The sequence below is a fragment of the Coturnix japonica genome, chromosome 1 (assembly GCF_001577835.2).
Source record: "Coturnix japonica isolate 7356 chromosome 1, Coturnix japonica 2.1, whole genome shotgun sequence".
In the NCBI taxonomy this organism is placed as follows: domain Eukaryota; kingdom Metazoa; phylum Chordata; class Aves; order Galliformes; family Phasianidae; genus Coturnix; species Coturnix japonica.
In genome coordinates this window covers 74,109,400-74,133,317 of record NC_029516.1, presented here as the reverse complement: position 1 = coordinate 74,133,317, position 23,918 = coordinate 74,109,400, and the positions used below count along the sequence as shown (strand labels likewise).

The 23,918-nt window shown below is 37.2% G+C and overlaps 1 protein-coding gene across 7 annotated transcripts in view; it reads right to left on the bottom strand.

The window, feature by feature from the left end:
- Nucleotides 1-23,918, bottom strand: part of ZBTB20 (zinc finger and BTB domain containing 20) — a 447,669-nt gene that overhangs the window by 234,451 nt on the left and 189,300 nt on the right. Inside the window, exon 1 of one of the 7 annotated variants that reach the window (XM_032447503.1) lies at nt 10,103-10,275. The exons of the other annotated variants lie outside the window; for them this stretch is intronic. The gene's annotated coding sequence lies outside the window, so the exon portion shown is untranslated. Of the gene's footprint in view, nt 1-10,102; nt 10,276-23,918 lie in introns of those variants that run through there. 7 annotated transcript variants of the gene reach the window in all.

Sequence of the window (23,918 nt, the reverse complement as noted above, 5' to 3'; positions counted from 1 at the left end):
ATTTTGACAAAATAATTCTGTTTTGATTGTTGCTTTCAGTTTTCATTTGAATTTTATATGAGAACATGGAATACCTTTTTGAAAGAAAAGTTTGAAACAAGCATTTCTGTTCCAGTAATGTAAAAAAGCTTTATCTGGAAATACAGATAATGAAAATAAATTGAGTCCTGGAAGTATTCATTTCTTTCTTCCTTACTTTTTGTTTTTATTTTTTATTTATCAACAAGTATGTAAGTATTTCCCTCAGAAGAGAATTCCATCAGATATTTTCACTGATTCTAGTCCTGTCCTTCAGTACTCTTTAGTGCACCTCAGAAGCTTGTAATGACTTTAAAATTCCATCGGCATATCAGTGACAATCTAACTATTATTAATAATCTGGCTTGTATATTGTTCTTGTGTACTCCTTAGACCAGCAGAGCTTACTGATGTATGAAAAGCAAGAGGCTTTCTCAGACAATCATTTACGTAACTGCTAGCACAAATCTTGTTGGGTCAGGTACCCTTAATTACTACTGCCACTTGGGAAAATATCAAAACCAGTTCCGACCAGGATTAAGAAGCACATATAGTCACAGGGAGTCTTACAGAAGAATTGTGAGTGAGAAGGAGAATGTTAGTTGTTTCTGGTCTTGTATTTTTAAGTCTGATGTACAGAGAAATACAAGAATAATTGAAATTAAGATGATATTTAGTACCCAGGAATTCCTTTTTCTTCAGCCACTACAATTCTTGCTCAGTGCTCATGCATTTCCAAATGAATAGAACGGAAAATACCACAAAGCCATGCAAGCTTGACTGAAGCTGCAAGATAAATCTTGGCCTAAAGCAGGTGGAATTCAGGGATTTCCCCTCAACCAGGCAGCAGCAAGAGCCCCAACATATAAAGTAGTCCCTCAGGAATACCAGTAGAGAGCTGAAGTACAGCTTGGCCTGAAATGATGACATCATTCTCAGTGATTGGCAACCCCTGGATACTTTTCAGTGTTGAGATGCTTTTGAGAAGTGGTTGCCCCCTGTGCTGTTCAGTGAAGGGCTTTTTGTGACATGAACAGAATCTCATTAAGAACCAAATAATTTGTTTGTTATAAAGTTTATTGCTAAATGCAGTGCTTGGAGCAGAAATTCAAGGATTCAAATAACAGTACTGCTTAGTCCCCTATGAAAGCACTTTCTGACTTGAACTTGAACTTACCTCCTGAAATACTGATGTCACACTTCACAAAGCAAAGATGGGGAAAGTCTCAGGGAGAACTGCTGGGATTAGCTCTCCTGTTTTTTTATTTCAAATATTAGATCGGGGAGCGCTACATGGGAAGAGAGTAGGGGGAAAAACAGAGAGTTTGGATTGTAGATCCTTTCAAACAGGTCATTACCATATGAGAGAAATACAAAGGCTTGCTCAAATGCCTGAGCTGCAATTACTTCTGTCACAACTCTGAGAGAGCTTTCCCTGTCCCACATCAAGTGGACTACTGAATGTACCTCTGGCACATTGGGTCCATGGGCTGACAGCTTCCACAGTCTGAAATGAATTGAATGTGTTCTCCTTCATCCTGCATGTTTCTTCAGCTCAGGCTGCCTGTAACCCCTTCCTAGCAGCAAGATTTCAGAGTTCTGCAGCCCTGCCTGAGGAATACGACTGACTTGCTCACTCTTCGCCTCCGCAAAACAGAACCACAAAATCTAGAGACCAGAGAAAACACAAAATGCCCAAACACAACTTCATCCTTCAGCATCTTCAGCACAAGCAGTGGATGGTCCTTGGGCTTAGGTCAACATTATGGTAAAAAAAACCCTCCCATTTCCTATACAAATTGCCTTTCCAAAATTAGGGACTCTCACTGCCCTATTATCAGCTTCTCTTTTCCCTAGTTGATCTTAAAGATACAGGGACGAAAGAAAAAAAGGAAAGCAGAAAAAGCTCCCTCTGCTAATCATACCTCTTCCCTCTCATCCCTCAGCTTCCTCATTGTCTCACTTCAAGGCTCTGAGGCTTCAATGTTTTTAAGACACCATGCTAATACCTGATCTCCCAGTTCTTTTTCTTTTTTTTCCCTTTCTTTTGCAAAATATTCCAGCCCCCAAAAGTGAATTTGGAGAAAACTGGCTTTCTCTAGTTATCCCATTGTTCTTCTCAGGCAAGATCTATTTCAGATGTTTCTATTTCAAATATTTAATGACAGACCTATTCATACAATGATATGCCAACACCACTCCTCTGCCTCTTTGGCATGATGTGGAGCACAGAAAAAGACTTTCACAAAATAAAAGCATTCAGTTAGTCAATAAAACCAAGTTCAAACTTATAAACAGTATGTAGCAGATTCCATACGTCACTAGAATTTCCATAAGTAAAAATCTGAGAAATAACAGTTTCAAGGGAAAGCCCACAGGACAATCGCATCCACTTAACATTATAGCAGTGTTTTCCCACTGTCTTCCTTTCCAGACAGACTTGAGCAGAAGCCGAAGACAGTAGAGTTAACTGTCTTTTGGGGTTTTGTCTTCACTGCAACGCCACTTGAAAATAGAATGCTCATGTTGCCCGCAGCGCGACTCCCACCCACAAACAGGAGTCTCTTGCTCAAATTAAGTGCTACTTCAAACTGACCCTTCATCCTAAAAAAAGATTAGAAGTGGCAGCCCATGTGTTGTAGTTACTGGTATTAACAATGTAGTCGGAAGTCAGGAGTTCTCTCGTTAGAAGTTCAAAGAGCCAATTTAAGGTCATGTCTTGCATCTGGGATCTAGACTAAAAATTCCACGTGCAATCCTTCTTCCCTGTTATCTACATTAAACTCATGGGGATAGCACGTGATAGCCTGACACTAATGATCTGTTCCTTAGTATCTACAGTGTCTTGCTGACAAAAAAGTACCCCTTACTTGCAGAAGAGAACTAATGCCTACAGACCAATTTAAGACACAGAAGTCTTGCAAACACTGCCTTGAAACACTCTTACGATAAACTGATTCAACACATGTAAAACTGTGTTGATTTAAAGCATTTTTACTCACTACTTCTGCCTAGCCAAGCTACAGCTGTGAATGAAGGGGGCTTTTTTCAAGTACCTTAAAATGTCTGTGAAATGCAGCTCAGTTTTATACATAGCAGACTTTCACACAAACACTGCACAATCTAATTTCAGCTCCATGCAAACCTCAAAGATTATATACATGGACAAAAGAATTTTAAGGCACATCATGGTGTGTAAAAGCAGCCTAAGGTATTCACATACATAGAACCTTTGCGATGCATTCAATATCTTGCAAGTTGACCATTACCTACAGAAATTCTCTCATTGTTCTAATAAGCTGGCAAGAGACAAGTAAACTTGAATACAGACAACTAATAGAAACTGCAATGAAAGCTGACATATTGCCATCTGAACATCTCATGCTCCAGCTTATTTACATCCTTCATGCTATAACCCCAGTTGGTAGTTTTGATCGGTAGTGAATGTGCTCACATAACAAATTGGATATTCTCCTTCTTGGGCACGAGAGATCTCTTCCAAGGATGACTGCAGAATGAGAAGACGCAAACCTGGGGGACACTGGGCAGGCAGTTTTCTTGTATCATATATCTGAAAAACTATCACCGCTATCTGGCTCACAAGGGGATTTGGCAGCAAGACAGACTATTCTGAATATCTGGAGGACTCTTCCCCCCTGACAGAGAAGTGAGGATATAGCCATCACAGAAGCTTATAACAGAGCATGAAGTAATGTTATTTAGATGTGAATATAAAGTTGCCAACCGCAAGCCCAGCTGCAAGGGCTGTCTTTTGCTAATGTGTTTTAAGCCAAAGCACGGGATAACACAGCAAGTACCATCAGAGCACATGTATCTTCTCTTTATGTTATCCTACAAGGGCAACTTCACCCACTCTGTAACCGTTAGCAAATGCGTCACTGTAAAACTACAAGTGTAGCAGGGTTTTAACGTCCTTTTTCCGCTAACAGCTCTTGGATTTTTCCTTTCTTGGCTGTAACCAGTCGCAACCAGTTGTGAATAAGTCGTTATCCCTCTGTGTAACTCACAGCAACTAAAAGAAACCAGTGTCATTATGCAAGTTTAAAAAAAAAAAAAAAAGAAAGAAAAAAAAGAAAAGTTTTGTTTTATGGTTAATTATCCATGGTCTATTTACAAAATAAATCAACCCATTGTGCACCACCAGGATTTGTGGCCTCATTTGAACTTTGCTTTTCATTAATCACTTTAAAAATACATGCAAACTAGGTTTTCTATTTTTTTTTTTCCTTTTTTGGTTTATTACTTGCATCTGGATATAAATTGTGAATATGGTGAGAGAACAAAGTATGGATTATTCATCTTTAGTTTCATGACTTACATTATCTCAGTCTTGTCTTTCTCCACGTACTTAAGCAAATGCACAGTCCAAAAATGCCAACATGCTATAAGAAATGCAATTGCTTTGACACTTTGACTTCTTTTTTTAATTTTAAAAAAAAAAAAAAAAAAAGGTTTTTTGAAAAACTTTTCTTAAGAAACAGAAAGATGGGCAAATATTTACGAATCTATTTGAAGTATTATAAGAGGGAAATAAAATTAGTCATGTTGATACCTAAGTAATACACAAATGTTTGTGAGCTCTGAGTGCAAGGCTATTTTGTTTAGACAAAACTTACTTGCAGACAGGCTAGAGAAGGCACAAAATGGATATCTGATTCTTACAGAGCTTACAATTTATAAAAGAAACCAGAAATATTTTTTTTCTGAAAATGTTTTAATTATATGAGATGTTTAGATTTTGTCCACATGTGATGACAAGAAAACTGCTGAATTTCTGAATTCTGTCCAATTGAGAGACGAAGGACATTTTTAGCTGCTTTGTTAAAAACTGACTTTATTAACACTTATTTCACTCCAGCAGAGAGCAAAACATGTATTTGCATAAAGCTGGAATTCCCCTCAGCTTCAACTAAGAAAGTTTGAGGTAGGGATTTGTTCCGACTATAGATCCTTTAAGTTAGGCAAAAGAAGAAAGCATGACAATCAAGTAAGGCAAAAGAAGAAAGCATGACAAATAACTAAAACAAGAAAGCCATATTTAACACTAACATGTCAAAATCCACCCCCTCCTTCCCCCCTCCCCTTTTTGTTTTGTTTCTTTTTCATTTGCAGCTATCCTTGGGAGTTCTTTCCCTTTGCTATGAGGAACAGAAAGTCACAGTTCCCCATGTAATCACTACAGAAATGCTATGGAAAAAGCTGTGCTGTCAGTAGGTCAAAAATGTCATTCTGCTGCACTCAAGAATTAAACTCCAACGTTTTACTTCAAAGGTTCCAAGCTGGATGCAACTATAAAGATGACTGAAGAAAGCCAACAGATATTTTTTTTTTAGAAACTGAGATGAAGAGTTGAAGCTAAGACGTTAGATCATTAATACTACATATTATTACGAACAGGAGCTAAGGAAGGCAATTTTTGCTTGCCCGTTGGTGTGAAATAAAATCACAGACATTTGAAAAGTTAAAGGAATACAGTGTCTCCTTCTCCACTTTGCAGATAGCTGGGCTGCTCTAACTTCCATTTCCAGAAGTAAATTAGCTCCTACTTAAATGAAAGTAACAAATTTAAAGCTGCTTCCACCTGACTGCAAAGTGCTGCAGCCAGGCTGGAAGAGGAACGGAGAGGCCTTCAAAGAAAATAAAAGCCTTTTTCAGCAACTCCAAATATGAACGCCTGCCCTTGCAGCAGCGAGCTGTGGCCCTACAGCCGCTTTCCATTATAAATGCTAAATTGGGAAATGTTTAACATTCTTTGTTTAATCTTTGCAGTATAAAGAAAAAGCAGCTGATTCTCAGAAACGGCCGAACAGCCATCGTGGACCTGCCCCTCCCTTTCTCCAAGCAGAACAGACCATTTCCAGCCTCAGCTGCCATTGACTCTTTGCAAGCTGAAAAGACATATCCCAGAAGACGAGGCTGAAACTTCTTGATCTTTTTCTAAAACTGATGTAAGATGCACAAGGCAATCAGGATATTGAATAGAGCCTTTAAACCAAAACAATTGTTTAAGAAATATATGCAGCCAAATCTATGGGCAGAGACGTTTCTTGCACCATTCTCTATTAAACACCGTTCCACAAAAACTTTCTATGAAAGACATTTTTATTTGTTTTGATTGCAAAAATTACAGAGTTCATTTTGCTCTTGTTCACAGTACAGTTAATGCAGTGAGTCCATCTAACCCAAATAAATCAGCAAAACCTTTGGGACAAAAAATCCTCTTCCTCCTCCCTACACTGGTGAACTCTTGGTGTATCTTGTCCCTGCAAGAATTTCTCTAATGGGCTAAGAGTCAAGCCTTAAAGAGTGCTTTTAAAGTCTCCTATTCTGTAAATTGAAAGGAGTTTTGCCACGTTCCCTACCCTAGACACTAGCAGAAAATAATTGCTAGGGATGAAAGCAGAGGCTGAAATGAGGATTTACACCTTTTCCAAAGTAAGTATGATACACTGCATGGTCCATTCTCTCACTGGGCTAGCTCTGAAAAGGCATGAAGTTCTAACAGAACAATCGTGTTTCATAACAAGGAAAATCATAGAATCAAAGAATCACAGTATGGTTTAGATTGGAAGGGACATTAAAGATTATCAAGTCCCAATTCTCTACCATGGGCAGAGACACATTCAACTTGATCAGGCTTCCCAGTGCCCCATCCAAACTGGCCTTGCCTGGGATGGGGCATCCATAAATTCTATCGGCAGTCTGTGCCAGAGCCTCACCACCCTCTGAGTAAAGAATTTACTCCTAATATCTAATCTAAAACATGAACAACTGTCCAGAAAAAAGAGCAAGGCACATCCACGTGTCTACCTTTCCAGTCTCTGTCACAGGAACTATGCTCATGCTAAGAACCCCTCCACGTAGCTGGACTTCAGTGATTTCTCCCTGCAGGTGCCAGGGCCCACCTGTCTGAACCAGATTTAACAGCAAAACAAGCATACACAGGTTTTGTGATGAGAGAAAAGACTCTGACACATTTGTTACAACCACTCTGCAAATATTCTTTCTGGCATCATCTCTGAGGGACTCCTATGAGTAAAAAAAAAAAAACAAAAAACCAAACAAAACCAAACAAAACATGATGGTATTGATTGTATCAGTAGGGAATTGCTAACAATGTAGGACATAAAACTGTAAAAAATCCAAACTGAAGCACCAGACTTCTATTTTGAAGAACAAGTAGGGGTTAACCTTGTAAAAAAGTAATAGATAAAAGAAAAAAAGAGGTTGTAGTTAAGTCAGGACATTGCTGGATATAGTAAAATCGTATTAACTATTTTTTCCCCCTAATATATTCAACACCAAGCACGTGTGAGAGAATAAAAATAATGAAAATTCAAAGTAAATTTAATGTAGAGCTCATGTTGTTGCTGTTTTGAACCCCATCACGCTCATGTTTAAACTTTCCTCTAAAATAACAACCTTGATTTTAATCAAGGCACAGATCTATATAGTGGTAGGACTCAAACAGCTTAGGTTTAAATACTAGAGTTTTCTTAAGTTATGAAATGAAATCCTGTTTGGTAAAACTGAAGATTAGCATCCCATTCCAGAAGCTGCTTGAACCATCATTTTTGCCTATTCTGTCTATGAATTTATGGAAGGAGTGTTTTCCTACACAGGTTGAATGTGTCAAGTCTGGTCAAGTCAAGCCACCCTCTCTACTACAAGCACAAACCAAATTTTATATTTTGCAGAAAACAGAGTTCCACATTCTGGTTGCTATTCAATTGCACATAAATGACTAAACTTTTAGCAGCAGCCATTGCCATGGTTTTTCATCTTGTTTAATTAGTAATTACTCCAAAAATAATTAAGTATGCACTGGACCATCCAGAAAGGACAGTAACTGGTTACAAGTCTGTGTAAGCCTGCAAATTGAAGCTGGGAACCTGAGACTTGGGAAGTCAGAAAGAACCTTGTGGTATAAAAAGAAACTTCTTGATATCTGAAAAGCATGGAAATGCCTTGGAGAGTGAATTCTACCTGTTTACTGGTAAAAATCACCACATTTTGCAAACTGTTTCAAATAAGTCTTCCACTGTAATCAGAGCAGACTAAAAACTTACAGAATAAACCTCTGAGAAGAATGGCAGAAAGCTATTTTCTTTCAAAGACACATGACCATTCTTCTGATGAAGTTATACATTGAAATCATGCTCCTCACATACACATCCTCTAAGCATTTTATAAAGGGCTGACAGCTCTTAAGGACATTAGGATAAAGGATTGTCAAGATAAGGCAGGTTACTCACCTCCACTTTATACAGCCATGTCATAAAATGCAACTGATAAGTTGATCCAGCTCCACCTTTACAACTACAGAGTTTTCAAGGCCCTGGTATTCCTACATGGCAGAATTCATCCTCTGACAATTAGGGACTTCCTCTGATCAACAGCTAGCATTTATTTACAGTTAGTGCCTGCATTTTGGTCTTTGTGGCAACACTGACCAGAAGCGTAAATGACTTTTATAACCTTTCCAAATTATTTCAACACCTTTTGCTTTTGCACTTAAATCCACCTTATAAAAATAAGTAAAATTACTTGAGAATACTTCAGTAGGGCACAATAAAGCAAGTAGCTACATTAATCCCTAAGAGACTTGTACTGAGACAGAAATGGAGGCAGAAGTTTCAGTTGCCCAGAGCTAAAGCAAGAGTTGGTTTCAGAACCAAGCAGGGAATGCAGGTTTTCTCACACCCCTCTGAAGATCTATGTACTGCCCAGCAATTTTCTGAAATGCAGCCTATACAATATACTTACAGTACGTCATACTTACATAAGATACGTAAGATACAGCTTAAAATGCTCCACTTCCTGTTTTCAGAAAGCCTTGCTTCATTCAAAATTTGTCTCAGGAATCATTATCAACAGATGTCAGCTTTAAATGTTATCTCTTATTCCTGAAGTGAGCACAAATTATGCCCACTTTATGACTCCTTTACATTGCCAGGACAACCCCTCAAAATAACCACGAATCAAGCCCTATAACTTGTTAATCGACCTTATACACCCTGATGTAATATCAACAAAATTAGCAGCATTACACTAGGGAAGAATCTGTCCAAGAATGTGGACACAGACAAGAACTATTTGTAAAGGGCAAAAGAAAACAAACCCGACACAATACTCACAACCACAAACAGGTCAGATCCTCAGAGGATTAAGCTATGAATAAATTGGTTGCAATATAGGCACATTTTCCTCCTGAAATGTTATCAGAAAGTATGAGATGTTCTTAGTACAGTCCCTTCCCTTCTCTCTTTTTTTTTTTTTTACTTAAATTATCCAATTAGCAGGGTTATATATTTTTCATTTACATTTGACTGAAATCAATTAAAATATCCCAACTCATCCTTATTAAAGGAATTTCTAGATTTCTATGGCTAACAATCACTTAAATGCAATAAAAATGAATAAGTTTAGAGCAACATAAGATTTTACTGTGCTTCTGCACTTGCTGCTGTTAAGTGAAGAGTGACCTGATACTTCCATTGTATACATTTGAAGTTTGGAGGGGAAAAAAAAGGAGAAAGAAGGGGGGAGAGCACAGCAAAGTGCAGAAGCCACGGATGTTCCAGAGCACACTGTGACAGGAAAGTACTCAATAGGAATTCCAGCAGCCAAAAAAAGATCGTAAATAGATCCATTGTCTTCCAGTCTGAAGCCCTTAAAAAGGCTTGAAATTAAAGCCTGCGCTGCAGGCACCCAGTCGCTCCTTCCTTTCATTGGGATTTGCAGGTCTTAATGCAATCTGTCGGGAGGAAAAACAGTGGAGCCTTACAGTCCAGAGAGGTAGCAAAAGCAAAAGGCAGGCGAGAGTTACATAACTGGCTTTTTACATAAATATTGCAGCAAGAGTATTCTGCTTTTCAGAAAGGGAAAAAAAAAAGATATTAAAAGACACAAGAGAATTCAGTCCAACCTCCCGTACTTCTTGTCCCTCTTTCGCTTTGTAACATGCAGCGAGCAGTTCAAGGGAGGTTTTTCTTTTTCTGTCGAGGCTAAACAAATCACCAATTCAGCCTTAAATGTTTTGTAATAGTTTTTCTCATATTACCTGAGAAGTGCACCACATCTTGGAAGATGGAAGAAAGCCTTATTCTAAAGCATGAGCAAGTACGGCTCGCTTATCTGCAGCACAGGGCACTGAAAATGACCACGGATGTTCAACGAACTCCCTTCAGTAAAGCCTGAGAAAAGGGAAAAAAAGCTGCAAGGCTCCCCATCTGTTATTTCCTTTTTTTTTTTTTTTTTTTGGCTGTAGAAAAGCAAAATTATGCAAGAGCTTTTGAATGTAAAGCCTGTGTGAGCTTTTTCCCTTTTTGTCTCAGTGTACACGGTATGCGATATTGCGTAACGGAGCCCCGAGTGGGCGGTCAGCAGTTACTATTGATTTACACTGCTCCGTACAATGCATTCAGAGCTCGGAGAGAGCTGCGCAGGGAAGAAGGCAGAGGAGTGAGTTGGGGATGTAAGGTACGTATGCACAGTGGCCCTGTGGAAAGAGGGGAGGCAAAGCATCCAGGATCAGAATTCTGCTTTTCTGAACCAAGCACGTTTCCCATCCTCTATGTTTTCATGCCCCTTGCCAGCCCTTCAGCAAAGCAAATGCTCAGTGACCAGACCTGCCAGCCAGAAGTGGGGCTTCCCTCCCATACTGATCACCTGAATTGCATTATAAACTCCAGAAAAATGTTACTGATGTCACTGTGGACACTCTAGTATAAAGATGCAAAGGAAACTCATATTCAGCCATGAGGGTTATTGTTAAGAAAAATCTTCCACTACTTTAGATCAACTTTTGACTCACTCCTTCAGGATCTGCTGGCCTGTAGGAGTGCTTAAGTCAAAGGCATGATACACACTATGCGCTACAAAGCCTGGCATTTTCTGAAATGTTAAGGTAACATGGTAATACGGGAACTGGAGAACAGAAACAAGAAACACAGTCTGCTTTGCTCATTCACTAGGACTGCCAAAATACTCCTGTTATTTTCTCTCGCAGACAAACACACACCTGGAGTCCTCAATTTAGACACTGGTATGACCCTAGCTCTATAAAGAGAAGCATATTGATTCTAAAGGCTGAAATTCTTGCATTCCCACAGCTGAATGCCCAACACATTGCTGAATTCTTTGCCTCCAACACAAGACATAGGTTTCCAAATGCTGCCTGCTCTTACATGACTCTGGGTCCCACAAAGCACCCTGCCAGCACTAGGCTGGCACAACTCTGAACCACTGGGCACCAATTTAGTTATTCACATATTGGGCTGGGGATTTTGCTAATAATGTCAATGTGAATGCAGAGGGTGTTAATAAAATCTCTAAAGCATACTGACAAATTGGAAGACTAAAAGTAGCAGGTTTATTGCAAGCCACGGCAGACACCAAGCCTAGTGTCAGAAGAAAAAAAGGAGTATGCTGATTACAAAAACCAAACATCCAAAACCGAAACATACAAACCCACAACTACCAATGCCCTTAAGGCTTCATTTGCATTATCTTTGCTGGAAGACATGCATTTCACATATTGTTCTCCCCTAGCTCCATATAATGGACAGCATGCTTTTCTTTACAGGTCAAGCAAACAGAAAACCCATGTCATTATAACAAAGGTAGATCCTATTTTAGGGAAATTCAACAGCTATTCAACATCTTTGATTGTTCTGTTGATATTTTTTTTTTCAGATCCACATCTACTAACATTATGATACTACCAGCCGGCATGCATTCAGAATCTCTGTTGGGATTTTAGGTTAGAGAGAAAAGGAAAACAGTAATTCACTGTCTTACACATGCTTATTCATTTTGTTTGCACAAAACTGAAACTGCATTGCAATAACCCCAGAAATGTTTTATACACAAAATCATGTGTGTCCTAGCTAGTCTGATTTTTCTTAAAATTAAACTGACTCTTAGAGAAAAAAGAACAGGATTGAGATTGCATGCCCAGCTCTCTCCACTTAGCATAATTCAGCGATCGGTCAGGCCAACAAAAAAATGTGCCCAAGTAGATTCTCCTCTGTTGACTGGGCTAAAGACATGAGACACATAAGTCTACCACAAATTCTACCTCTACCTGACTGTACCGGTATCCAAAGATATTATGCTTAACAATCAAACTGTAAGTGATGCTATACGAGGTGAGTGAGTGTCTCAGGAAGTCTGACCAATAGAATATTAAAAAAAAATAAAAAAGCAAAACAATCCCTTTGTTTAATAGAATGCATGTGAAGAGGAAATTTTCAGCACTAGTTAATACATTTTAAGTTCGTCCACAAACTGTTGTATGTCCTCATCCTATTGAGCAGAAACGTAAAATGTATTAACTTCGTAAAATAATATGTAAAAGAGATTCATAAATAGAGAACTTTCAGGAGGGGCAAAGCAAGCTCTCATGGTACAAAAAGGAGTGCCAACAGTGCTATGCTTGCTTTCCCAACATCCAGAGGAGATATGCATTTAAACACTAGTTTGAACATTAGGTTATAAGCAATAGCACTGTACAGAAAAGGTTCAAAGAGAGATCCAAATCCCCTAAGAATATGGGGACACAAATTATGGAGTTCAGTTCTCATGAATGTTGTACTTGAGAGGCTGTCAACTGGAGCTGACAAAAGTTTCCATTAAAATCAGCTTGCCTTCAATCATTCAAAAAATGTTGGAAACTGCTGTGCAAATTTTCTATTTTTAATGTTTACCTCATATGCAATTTCATGAGATCTTGAATAAACAAAAGTTCATCTGTTTTGCACATAGGGAATGTGAAAAAAAAAGAACATCTAGAGACTTAAAAGAATTGGAAATAAAGAAAGGATTAAACTATCCATTGTAAAAAGCATTAAAAATGAAAAATATGAATAGACTCAAAGCTTAAAAAGTGAATACTGGCAAGTTTTGTGTTTCAAGAAAAAAAGTTTTATAAGCTTTAAAAATCCACTCAATTACGAAATTCTACCAAATATTTTACCAAGGGCATCATGGACAAATACTTAGGCCAGAAAACTAAAATAAACGCCAGTAGAACTAACTAACTGTTCTTATTCTGCATCACGGTATGTTACTGCTCTTCATTTCTGATGCATGTTCTCCCTACAATGCAACATAACTGCAAAGTAGCCGTATTTTTCACTACAGCAGGTAAGTGGTTTGGAGCTTGGGGTTTTTGTTGTTGTTAGTCTTTAATTAGAGAAAAACATTAGTTGTAGATGCTTTTTGCATGTATCAGATTCTATAGCTGTGCATTTGCTAAAAAGCAACGTGACTTCTCAGTAAAGACTGAGGGGGACACTAACATTATAAACAAGTTATCACTCTAGAATTTCATGATTTTGCATGCAAGCTTAATGTTTTCCGATGCAGTTTCTGTCTTTTTAATGACTGTAGGTGGAGAAAAGCATACTGTTAGGTTGCCATGGACTTTTAATGGCAAAACAAATAATGAAAAAATATTAAAATGATAGAGACAAAAAATAAACACATTAGAGATGCCTGCTAACTCTTCTTGCTAGTTAAATAATCAATAAAACTTTTGCAGGCCTCTTGCAACGTGGATTTCATTGCAGTGAAAGAAATAGGTTTTTCCTGGCAATTTACTTTGATTTTTTTTTTCCCTTGTGAAGGCTGCTGTTTCACATGAACCTCCTGCATTCCACCATTTTGGAAATGACCATGACACAGCAGAAGTTACTTAATTTTCCCCACCTCCCAACCAGCCAGCCAAACATGTATAATGATCTATTTCCTAATGGTTCCTGCAGATTGACATATTTCTGAGATGGTTTTAGTCAAAATGAGCAGCAGTAAAATTGGCAAAGACTCAGAAAATAAAATCCAAGGAGACTAGCAAAGAGGAGAGTCAGAAAAAAGGTCTCTGGATATTATTGTCGTGTCTGCCAAAACCAAAATAAGTGAGGTTATGTCAGTGTTTCCATAATAAACCTCATTTTTCAAGGCTCTGTAACTCAGCTGCAATTATCTGATCCAGACTGAAATCAACACATACGAGGACATAGATCATGTAGAAATTTATTTCTACATAAAAATGTTTATATAAATACATTAATATATCTAAATTATTTTTTTCTAACGCAAACACAATATAGCATTCTAATTTAATCTAGTGAGGAACTATCAATTTAATGTATCAGAATTAGGGAGAGAAGGGAGGAAGGATGCAGAAGACAAAACACAGAAATCCCTGTGATATGGGGGATATATATGATGCTCTGGGATAGCATAACTTTCAGAGGAGATATTCTTTACAAGATTTTGAAAAGACCATATTTCTACAGTAACTGGGGGCTCAATGTAATCCTTATCCAAAAAACCTTAACATTTGTGTTGTTTCCTAGGAGCAAAATCCTATTTTGAAGCTACTCTGGATACTATATGATGTATTAGGGTAGGAGGGACTCAAAAGTGTTTATGGGATAGGCAATAGCACTTGCTAACTTTTGAAGTACCGCACTTCATTATATTAGTTCACCTTAAACCTCTCAAATATCACTCTTACTCTATAGGTTTGATCTAGGGGAGTCTGAGTAACTCAGGGATGCTCAGACCAACAGCATGGTTGTAAGACCAAGGTTGCATGTCTGAGGATCTGTGACTGCTTCTACCACGGGACCCACTAGCAACAGCACCTGGACAAAGCCAGCATGCTTTACAAAACTCTTCTACTACATCAAGGAAATGCAAAAGTGCCAGCATCTTCTGTGGCAGACACAAGTTTCCCCACTATTCGTACCTATAAATGCTTCTCACTATTCGTACCTATAAAATTTCTGATTCCTCTTTGCGTTCATGTATCTCAACACATAGAGCAAAAAAATTAGCACCTTAACAGAGTACTTCTCATGACACAAAATGAAACTCTTTTTAAAAGCACCTAAGTGATTGTAAATTGAGGTCCAATCCAGATATCTAAATGTTGATATATACCTAGAAGAGCTTATTTTTAGGTATAAAAATAAGAAAGAAAGAGTAGACATTTTAAGAAAGCAGAGTTATATGAGTGAAACAACAAGCCTTCCACCACTTGACATTTTAATCTTCTGTCTTTGGATATGTTTTGTCTTACTGAGTGTTGTTGGTCTGAGTGTGTGCATATCTGAGTGTGTGGTGGCATTTACCTCTCTTCTGCTTTACACTGTGTTTTCTGGAATACAGAAACTTGTCAGTTCACATCAGCTACTTGTGTATTTTGAAAACAATCAAATGCATTAAAAATAAGGGGACTGTTTGTGGCGCAGTACAAAACAGCAAATAGCATTTTGTACTCTTATATTTTTATTTTTTCTCACTGTTGTAAGAGGAGACATTAAACACCTTGTTCCATGAGACCTCTTAACAAAACAGGATGCTATTCAGTTACCTAACCCCCTGACATAATTGCTATCCGTTCTACTCACAAATGGTGAAGCAAATACACACTTTGGGTAAGATTCCACACAAAGCAAGAAGCAGAGATGGAAACAATGCCTGACTCTTGGCTGCTGATTTAGCTGATCACTCTCATCAAAATGTTGCAGAATTAAAAAAAAAGGATAATAAATAAAAAACTTGACTTTCCAGGCCATCCTGAATAACCAGCGTTTTCTTTATATCTAGGAAGATTAAAACCTTCTTGACTCTAACTACCTTTGCTATAGCTGGGGACTGCTGCAACAGAGAGAAAAAATGCAAGAACTGCCATCAGGGATTTGCAAAAGGAAGGATTTGATACACATATACACTCATACACACTCACATTGTTTCTTTAAGTTAATTTTGTCACGAACTCAAATGTCTTCTCAATACTCTGTCACTCAAAATCATTTGGAAAGACTCTAGGACCTGAAGCAAAGAAGATTTGTGCAGCAGCAGAAGCAGAAAGTTAACAAACACAGAGCACAAGGTTTACTGTAAAAACAGAAACTAGAAGTAGCAGTTGCTCAGTCTGCTGGTCAGAATTTTTATGTCTATTTACTTATTTTAAGGTAACGTTAGAAACCTTTAGTTTTCATTCTCTGTTTTCAGCTCTGGTAAAAACTATATGATAAATTCTATCAAGCAAATAAGTAAAGATGGTAAATATTTCATCTTAATTACTGCTCATATCGAAAAGTTTTCTTACCTTTTCACAACATTTGCTGAAAGCCAACAGTGTCATCCCCTCAGTAATTTCAATGTCAGCTACTCGTTTATTACACGAACGAAAGTAATAATGAAAGTGTGCTGATCTGCTTGCTTTCACTCTATATAGTGCCTATATTTATAGGCTTATGCTTCTATTTGAATCTATATTTATCTGCTTTATCTGCCTACAGTGCATCTGTTTCTCAAACACACAGACATATATACACTCACACATGTGCGTGCACACAAATATACAGACACATAAACACACATACGGGTATATCCAAAAATATGCATACTTACAGTAGGCTTCTGTTCAACAGTAAGGTTCGTATAAATATAAACATATGCAGCATACACAACGTAAATGAAGACAGATACACAATGAAAACCAAACAATTACATGAATACCCCTAGCTGGCTGTAGGAAGGTTTATTATTCAGTGGGCTGCCTAAAGAGGACTGTGTACAATTAGTTTCTCTTACATTCCTCTGTTGCCGTAGCTTCGCAGGCAGCAACAATTTTGACTGTTATTTTGCCTGGAGTTTTTCCGTGTAAGCTTGCTTGGCACAGCTGTGCAATCACTGCCAGCCTGTCTGCAGCCTGGTTCCCTGATGGTACCACTAGCAGCTTCCCCCAGGCTATTCATTAAAAAGGCCGGGGCTGAGCCACCCTGTGCCAGTTCAGGAGACAAACCCCTAGAGGGAATGAACAAGGTGCGACTCCAGATCCAGGTCAATCTGGCAATTTTAAGGCCAAGCATTAGTCGTGCTTTTCCCTAGGCCTTAAGGATAAACATCATTTTCCCACATTACCAGAGGATAAACAGGAGTATTCACCTTCTTGTTAGCAGAACCAGCATGCCGCCCTTCCCCACATCACCAGGCAGGCTTCCAGATGCTCTGTCCTGTCACCACAGTCAGAGATAGGTTGGTTTCAGCCTTTTTTTCCTGCTAGCTGGGCTTCTACTAAGTCTATTAGAACTGCAAAAGAAACTGACTAAACTTTATGCTGTGATACTAAGGTCTCTGTGATGTTGTAATATGATAAAGCCTGCATTAGGCCAGTTATGGAAACAGATTATAGCATGTCTCCACTGGATGATCTTAATGTCCTAATTCAGTACTTTATTCATTCACATCCTATCAGCTCAGAGGGATGTTGGAGGAGGAGGTTCCACAAGATAACAGCAAAGCTAAGCAACAAAGTCACCCAGGAGGTTTGTGTGTCCTTCTTAGCAGAGGCTGCATTTTGGCTTTCCAGTCATTTGTAAGACAGTGAAAATGAACTCCTGATTCAACACATCACTCATGGGTTCTCTGAAAGGAGTAGGAACCCCTATGCCAAAAACTATTGGGTATACAGGGGAAAGACATAAGATACACATACAAGAAGAATCCACTGGGTATGAAGGGCAGTTGAAAAAGGTAGCCTCACATATAACCTTCATGCAAGCCCGCAAAACTTCAAAACTGGCCAAACAACATAGCTCATCTTTTTACAGGATTGAAAAACTCTGTTCAAGTCTAAGAACATCTACTCTGTAATCCAGGTAATAACTGAACAATTATATATTTTTATGTATTTTATTTGCATTATATTTAATGTATTCTCTAATTATACATTGATTATGATCATCATTACTTATAATGTATAACTTATAATACTTATCATTATTTATGATTATAATTGTAGAAATATTTTTAAGTAATGTATTTAACTATTTATTAATATCTATTTATATTATATTAACATTATAATATACTTATAACTTAAAATAACTATAACTTAATGGACAAAGAAATGAATCGGGTGTATTTAAAAACCACTGAGAAGTTCTAAAATGTCCTTTAACTCACAGTCAAGAAGAAAAAAAATATCCTTATAAAGGCCTTTTCTGCCAAGATCGTGCTGGCTATCTAAAACAGAAATACTACTTCTGAAATCAAAGACTTCTGGATTTTCATCTTTCATTCACTTCAACATGCTGAGAAACTGGACCTGTATTAATGTCATGCTTAATCAGTATTTGATGGTCCAACTAAAGGGGCTTTAAGATCATTCACAGACAAGAAGGCATTTAAATATAATACACATATATTTTCTCTGCAGACAATTATTCCACGTATCATCACTTGATTTATTTTCGGTCTTCCTATTCCCATTTCCTGATCAGTACACTCAATTGCAGCTGTCGAACAAAATTCTGTTCACATTCTCCTCACTGTTGAAGTTACACCTTATCCACTGATGGCTTACGCAACTATTTCAAAATTATATTAAAAAAAAAAAAAAAAAAGAATCATCATCTTAGTTTTCTAATTTTTTAACTGCACTACTAATTTTTTATGTACTGAGTAACATGAGATTAACAGTACTTGAAAAGTTTATATATCTAGAAATAAAATACCAGTTTGAAAGAGAAAAGGAAGAATTCTAGGTTAACCTACGTAGTATCTGGGCTCCCTCAGTCTGGAAGGGTCTATTAAGAAAATGCTACTGCACTGCTAAAAATAGCAGTCTTGTGATGACTGTAATGAGTGTACATTTATGCTGTTCTTAGCAGTGTCCATTCATTTTTATTTCTCAGCAGGGTATTTTATAGTTTTAGCATGTTTAAGAGCATCTCCAAAGTGAAAAGTATTATTTAATTATTGAGGTAACAACAGACTGATTACAGAATATAGTTTCTCTTTGAGAAACTGTGCCCTACATTGTGCCTTTAGACATATAAGAAACTACTTAAGCATTTCTTTGATGCACAGAAGTATAAACTCCTACCTCATTTGTTCGGCATTCTTTGAAATTCTGTAGGTAGAACATAAAAGGGATCTGTTTAATGCAAAATCCCTCCTTTTTGTGACAAAGAGAGCAAATGTTACCAGAGCAGAAGAAATGCATCTACCTTCCTCCATATACAATGCACTGAGAAAATACATGCTGGGACAAACAGCTAATACATCTTATATTGCTTGAAGGAAACAGTTATGTGAAAACATAAATACCTCTCAATTCTTGGCACACTGTCTGCCAAACTACCTTAATATCTGACATACATCTATCCCTTCTTAGGACTCCTTCTATTAGATTTGTTAATATTGGACATAATTTCTTGGAGATTTAATGGTATGTTAAAATTCAAACTAGATAAAGTAACCCATTGCTTTCAAATAAATTAAAATAAAAAAAAACTTAAGGCCTATCCTCGCATCAAGAAAACAGTTGTGTTGTTTTATGATCTTGAAACTCAATGGGTATATAACTCAATCTTGTATTAGTATAACTATATCCATGCATGAAGTTGATCTAGTATAATTACTTCATTAAAAACATCAATCTATTTAATCAGAACGATTATATTAGTGTAAAATCTGTGCACATACTAAGCTTTAGTTGATGTCTGAAGCCACCTAATACAAAGTGGTAAATGCACGTTTCCTGACTAATCTCAACAAAGCTGAAGATGCCCCAAACGTGTTAGACTTGAAGCAAGACGCATCAGCCACGCACTAACAAGTAGAATCAGAATTTCAGAGGCCAGCAATGCTTAGCTGAAGATTAAATAAATAAATAAATAAAAATTGTTTGATTTCTCAACAGGCAAACAGAAAAGGAAAGTTATAAAATTGAATTATTTTGTCTTGTGGGACAAACTCAAAGAATGACATGCATACTGCAAACCGACCAAGTCTGATGAGCAGCTCATCTTAGAAGAGGCTGAAAGCTCATCGCCAACAACTGATCAATAGTGCTTTCTAACAAACAAAAACTGAAATTGAAAATATACAACTACAAACTGGTACCATTATCATCTCTCTGCACAAAAGAAGCTCTCCTTTATAGCCAACAGCAAATAAAACATGGAAAAAGAGTAGGAAGCGTGCTTTCTGAAATGTGCCATTACAGCAATATCTCTACAATTTAACCCATAAACACTGCAGAAGAGTAGAAGTATGACTTAGAAAATTCAGTAAGAGAAACACTAAAGTTGTTCTAAAATTTGAAGGCTGCAGGAATGCCTACCTAGCTTAGCACAACACAGAGTTCTTTCTTTCCTTCTTGAACCCCCACATTCTACAAATGATTGAAAAACAAAATAAGCCCTTGAAACTGAAATATCAACAGATGAATTTCAAAATTTTATAACAGGCCTTCCCAAATGGCAGCTCTACAGGGCATTAGCACTGAGTTTGATGTGTCTTTTCAGGAGCTTCCAGGTTTTTTATTAAATTCAAATATTTCCGTGATTCTTTGAACACAGAAAACAGCCTTATCCCTCTTTGGAAGCCAGCAGAAAAAGGTTCTTGAAAAAAAAAAAAAAATGGGAAAAGAAAAATGTTTAGCTCTGTAGATCATCTTCACAAAAGTAATGAAAGACATCAACAAATAGAATGCTGGCAAAAACCTTAGGAAACTATTTAATTATATCATTATTAACTTAAAATGATCATCCCAGCTTTCCTGGAGAAATGTTACAAATCACTCGTTCCTTTCACAACAAAGAAAAAGTACCTTCTTCCCTGCAGTAAGCATTGAAAAGACACTGAGAAGGGATTTTGTGGATAACAATCTTGAGAAATTTTCTTGAAAACTGAAGAGGAACCACACTTGTGTAAAAAACGCCTGATGTGGGGAAGGAAAAGCAAGGCTCTTCTCCATGTTCTCCAGAGAAAGGACAACAGAAGATAAGCACAAATTGCCTTTGTGTCCAGTAGAATTAGCAGGTAAAAGACTCGGTATGCACAAAAACATACTGTGAGGAATTAAAGTCACATCCTTTTTTATGTACTTTGTTTATGAAAGCTGCTGGAGACAGATAGTTAGGTTACCATAACCTACACATGATCAGTTCTCCCTATCTTGACATGTCACTGTCCTCTGCATTACTGAAATCAAATCATTCATACTGAAATCAAAGCATCTCAATAAAGCTTAACCACTCCTTCATCCATGTGGTGGAAATAACTCTCAGAAAGAAGTAATGATCTTCTGTACCATTCAACCATATATATTTTTCTAGGCTAACAGACTCTTCTGAAACTCAAATACATGAATGAAAAGATCCTCCCCAACTGACTTACATCATTCATACTAATATGAAGGTTCCCTTACCTTCCCTCACTCTTAATACTGAAATGTGGTTGGTTACAAGCTAAAATAGAAATAAAATTCTTAAATGCTGTTCAATTATTTCCCTTTGTTTCGTGAAAACAAAACAAAACAAAACAAAATAAAACAAAACAAAACAAAAAGCCCTAGAGAAAGTCACAGTAATTTCATCACAGAAAGAGATGAAGCAATAGTCATTCTATTAGGAGTTCAACTCCTAGAAACAAGAAATCTTAACTAGAAAACCTAAATCTAGATGGCTTCAATTAGATGCATATAGAGCTATCTATATCCTTAAGAATTAAAACCAGTCATGGATGACAAAGCAATGGATGGGATCACAACAAAACCCAGTTTGCTTTCTCACTCGCGACCTTTGGTCCTCATATTTCTGAGATCACGAATCCAATATCAGAAATATGGGGAAGACCATTAATGGGTAAAGGTAACAAGAGAATCAGAACCCCTTGGATACTCACCAGTCTACAAGATGCTTATTTTGAAAGACAGTGTTCTCAGGCATATCAATCTTTCTAGGCTTTTAACTAGAATTCAATGCTACTGAATTCTCATCTGTTCAGGATCAAAATTAATTTGCCTTCTTGAGATTTCTCTAAGTATATACAAGTAAGAATCTTTTTGGATCTGATTGCTAAAAGATATGCTCTACAACAATTGGTTAGAAGAAATGTTTGAGTAGCAGTGTAATTTAAAAGAGTTTTCATTATTACTGTCCAATTCTATGTTAAAAAGAATTTGCATTTGGGCTGTCCATCCCACCCTCAGCTCAGAACCTTCACATTTATTACATGGACAGGTTATCATACTCTTACCATGACTAGTAGATAATCAATAAAAGATTCAATAAACAGCTTACTAAATTTTATAAAGGACAGAGTTTAACAAACTAACTGATGTTTATAGCCTGTAGATCCATCTGTGCTACGCTTACAAAATATATAATATGTACTAAACATATAAAAATATTCTTAGAATATTGATAGATCATACATTAGCTTTTATGAACTGTTTATGAAGTATATCATGAACAGAAGTGCAACTGGATAAACAACGCAAGATACAACTTGCTAGGAAGGTACTATTTACATCACCTGTAAACACATGTAATACTTCACTGTGCAAAGACTTGAGTAATAGTGTTCTGTCTTTACAAGGATGAATCCTTCACATCCCTCAGCTGCTGATCCAAATCTTATCTTCCCAGCCTGCGCAGTACCTGCAGATATCTCAGATATCCAGGAAAACTGACTAGATTGCACCCACAGTGACATACGGACTGTCAACTCCTACAGTATAAGAAGGGAGCTGATCCCTGTCAGGTTTTTTAACAACTTGTAGGAAATTCCACTGAGTCTTTCATGGGATTTTCTAGTTTCCTTTGAAAACTTAACACTAATAAATAAATGAATGGATTATTACAATGAATGCATGCAGGTTTTACCTATGTAACAATTACAATATTGACAGTATTTCTGACTTCATGTGTAGTCATAAATTATGTATTCTGCTGTTAAATCAGTGAAAATCCTTTAATGTCAGTCAAATGACCTGAAATCTCTTTGAAAGCAGAATCTGGTCTTGAATGTCACATAAGCGAGAACATAACAAAACGGAAATCTCTTGTGAGAAGGCAGTGCAGAATTTCATGGCACATTAATGAATCTTTTCTGACTGTGGTAAGGCTTTCACTTCACTGACACATGCTAAATAGCACAGACAACCACCAGTCCTTACAGTCTGCTTTACAAAAGGAGTTTCCTGGTAACAATAAATGGCCATCCAAGAAGTTAAACACTATCAGGAAGTTCACTGGAGGAAAAGAAACACACTAGATGTTATCTACTGAACTTTTTTTTTCACTTAATTATGTGATTTTAACAACATTGAAACTAGAAGGCAACTTCAGTGATTTGATTCCTGGGTCACATTTCTACATGAACCAAAATGCTACTTCAGTATTAGCATCGTAAATTGGCTGTTTTCAGGAGAAAGCACTAATACTGTCACTTTCTAACAAAGCATCTATCTTTGTAAATCTATGATGATAACAGGATTTTATATTATTTACCCCTAATTCTGTCTTAGGTAGCCAAGAGAAGTACACTATCTCAAATGCAAGCACAATTGGCTTGCATTTGAGATAGTTGACAGTCTAACATTGCCAACTGAAGCAGTTCTACAGACTTTCCCCAAGGCACAACCACAAAGCATAACTTTGTAGTGTGATGGTAATGTCCATGAAAACATAGATAAAGTGTCTGGGTTGGAAACTTTGTCAGGTGAGCACAGTGTCCATACTACTACGTCAGAGTAGTACATCAGAAACATTTTACGGTTCTGATGGGAGGATAAGTGAATACAGAAATACTTTGCATTGAGTGCAGGAAATTTCTAAGGGCATCGCAGAAAAGCTGTAGAGTGATTGTATAGGCTCATGGGGATACCAGCAGTTATGAAAAGGACATTGCCAGCCACAACTGAAAAGCAAAGAACAAAGCCAACAATATGGTATTAATCACATGCCCTGTCTGCATATGATGCCAAACTATTCAAAGCACAGAATGTTCTTTATTCACCTCACTTTATATTGCTGAATGAATATAGCATTTATGAAAATGAG